This window comes from Hyaena hyaena, unplaced genomic scaffold (assembly GCF_003009895.1).
Source record: "Hyaena hyaena isolate Hyena2069 unplaced genomic scaffold, ASM300989v1 scaffold_49, whole genome shotgun sequence".
Taxonomy (NCBI): Eukaryota; Metazoa; Chordata; class Mammalia; order Carnivora; family Hyaenidae; genus Hyaena; species Hyaena hyaena.
Genome location: NW_024080681.1, coordinates 3088776 through 3091983, shown reverse-complemented (window position 1 = coordinate 3091983; position 3208 = coordinate 3088776). Strand labels below are relative to the sequence as shown.

The 3208-nt window shown below is 44.3% G+C and overlaps 1 protein-coding gene across 1 annotated transcript in view; it reads left to right on the top strand.

Annotated features, from left to right (window-relative positions):
- The first annotated feature begins 909 nt into the window (after positions 1-909).
- Positions 910-3208, top strand: part of GTF2A2 (general transcription factor IIA subunit 2) — a 22222-nt gene continuing 19923 nt past the window's right edge. The window contains exon 1 of the mRNA XM_039230657.1: positions 910-1038. The gene's annotated coding sequence lies outside the window, so the exon portion shown is untranslated. The remainder of the gene's footprint in view (positions 1039-3208) is intronic.

Below are 3208 nucleotides of genomic sequence, written 5' to 3'. Positions count from 1 at the left end.
GTTTTTGACTCATTTTTTTCATATATTTTGTCTCCCATTATGTTACTAAATTTTTACACTGAGTTATCTTGTAAGCCTTTCAATCGTTTTAGGCCTTTTGTTTCTTTCTGTAGCCTGGGCGCTACTTTCTGTTCTTCAAAGGGGTGAAGTGTTTATCCTGCTTTAACTTTAAACATAGTCTACACTATCAAATTTTGTGTCTCACAGTTTAGAATGGGCGTAGTGGGGAATCCAGCAGTAACATCAGGTCAGTAAGTGGCTGAAAACATAGCTTAAATGAGAATGTTTAGCTAACAAAATTGTTTAGAGGTTCCACTTGATAGCACTTGTTTATGTATTTACTCCTCAATCACTGTTCAGCTACTTAATGGCAAACAGCTGTACACATACTGCTGCCTATAGTCCACTTAGGATGCCATTTGGGTTTATGTAAACTCTATATATTGAAATATTTGTCTTGCATTAGGTACAAATTTTAAATACAAATTCTCCCACATTAAAATTCTTCAGAATTCACAAGAACTTGCTGGGCTAAATGAATTGCAGCCCTATTTTGAGTCATAAACTAATACCTGCTCTAATGTTTTCAGAATTGGTCAATTTAGCATTGCAGGATCTACAGAAGTATTACCCTGAACCCACTTCGGGCATAAAATGTGACTGCCCTAACATTCCTAATTGCGTGTTTAACAGTGGATAAGATTATTATGAGCGATTTGGTAAACCTGGTGAGTTAACTCAAAAGGAAGCTGGTCCACGGGTCACGGGCTTGAAAGCGGCCGGCCCCACGCCCCTCCCTCCATGCCACACCCTCCGGTGGCGAGGCTTGGAGTGGCGTGTGGGAGGAGGAGCTGGGCGGGGCCTCCTGGCCCGCTGGCGTGCTGTCACTTCCAGGTTCGGCGAGCACTTCCGGGTCGTCCACCCCGCTCTGCGGATTCTGCGGCGGCCGAAGAGGTGGTCGGGAAGTAGGTGCTTCCTGCTGGGCCGCTGGCTGCTCCGCTTCTGTCCGCTCCGCGGCGGGAAGCGCCTTCCTCACAGGTACTGGGTGAGCCGCCCCCTCGCTACCTGGCGTCCTCCAGAGGAGGGGTTGCGGTCGGTTGGGACTCCTAGGGCTGCGTGCAGTGCGGGGCCCGGGGTGGGCCCGTTACTGACTTCGCTGCCGGGATGGCCAGGCGACCGGTACCCGCGAAGGAAAAGTGCGGGAGTCGGCGGGAGGAGGTTGCGCCCTGCGGCGGGAGGTTTGTGGTCCACAGGGCGCCAGCTGAACGGTCCTGGGGGAGGTCTTCAGCCCGGCACCTTATTTTTAGCCAGGTGAATGTCTTTATGCATCCAGAGTCGGGTTTTTGTTTTGTTTTGTTCTGTTCTGTTTCGTTTCTGCCGAGTATCAGAGGAGCGCTTTCCCTAAGTGTCTCATTCCTGTGATGCTTCGCTTATTTGAAATTTGCCTTAAACTTCAAGCCGGCTCCTACAGGGTGACGACTTTAAACTGGTTGCTTTGATCAAGGACTGAGACTACTGAGTTACTGCCCAATGGGGAGCCCTTCTAATTAATTTTCTAAACTGCAAAATGAGGTAGCACGAAAGTGGTATGAGGGATTCCAGCTGTAACAGATTTGAACATTTCACGAGGGATTTTTAAGCATCTAAGATAATTAAAGCAAGTAACTAACAAAGGTTTAAATAACTTAGGGCTGTTTTTTTTTTTTTAATTAGTATCTATTGAGGTAGAATTGCCACATAACATTAGTTTCATGGTAATTAGTGCTTTCGATTCCTTCAGACAAACCAGAAGCTCAGTTCCTGGATCATTTGGCAGTTCTACTTTTAATCTTCTGCAGAACTTCCATATTGTTTTCCACAGTGGCTGCAGCAGTTTGCATCCACAAACAGTGCGCAGGGATCCCGTTTTCTCTACGTTCTCGCCAACACTTGTTTCTTGTCTCCTTGAGAATAGCCATTCTAACATGTGTGAGGTGGTAGTTCATGGTGGTTCTTTGCATTAGCCTGATGATTAGTGGTGTTGAGAATCTCTTCATATGTCTGTTGGTGACCTGTAGGGGTTATTTGGGAAAATATCTGTTCAGGTCCTTTGCCCATTTTTTAATCTAGTTGTTTGTTTGCTGTTGAGTTGTATAAATTCTTTATATGTTTTGGATGTTTGCTTCTTATCAGATAAGCTGATTTGCAAATAGTTTCTCCCATTCAGTATGCTGTTTTAAGGGTTTTTTTTAACGTATAGATTTATATATTATCACTTTGGAACTCCTTATTTGGGTGTATGCATTGTGCTCAACATTCCAGTTCACTTGTCCTCTCACTTTAAATTGTAACTCTTTTGTGTTTAGCATATATGTAAACATGTAAAAGTCAGTATTTTGAATGATACAAACTTTCTGTGTCTGTTTTCCATCGACTCCCTCTTTACCATATCCCACCTCCTCAGCCACCAATCTGTTCTCTGAATCTGTGTGCTTGGGTTTTTTCCCTTTTTGGTTTTTTTTTTTTAATGTTTTATTTATTTCTGAGAGAGAGAGAGAGCTTGAGCAGGGGAGGGTTAGAGAGAGAGAGAGAGAGATACAGAATCCGAAGCAAGCTCCAGGCTCTGAGCTAGCTGTCGGCACAGAGCCCCACGCAGGGCTCGAACCCATGAACCGTGTGATCATAACATAAGCCGAAGTCGGGCCTTAACTGGCGCCCCATCCCTTTTTGGTTTTAGATTCCACATGTATCCAATATCCTACGATATTTGCCTTTCTCTGTCTCAGTTCACTTAATGATAATGCCCATGATGGCTCAGTCAGTTGAGCACCCGACTTGATTTCTGCTCAGGTCATGATCTCATGGTTTGTGGGATAGCGTCCCATGTCAAGCTCTGTACTAACAACGCAGAGCCTGCTTGGGATTCATTCTCTCTCTCTCTCTCCCCCCCCCCCCCCTCCATACCTGCCCCTCCCCCACTCTCTCTAGCTCTCAAAATAAATAAATAAATAAACTTAAAATGGTAATGCCCTTGAGGTCTATCCCTGTTGTTGTAAATGGCAAGATTTCATTCTTTTTGTAGCTAAATAATATTCTGTTGTAATATATTCACCACAATGTCTTTATCCATTCATCCATTGATGGACACCTAGGTTGCTCTGATAACTTGGCTATTATAAATAATGTTGCACTGAATATGGAGTCCATATATCTTTTCCAGTTAGTGTTT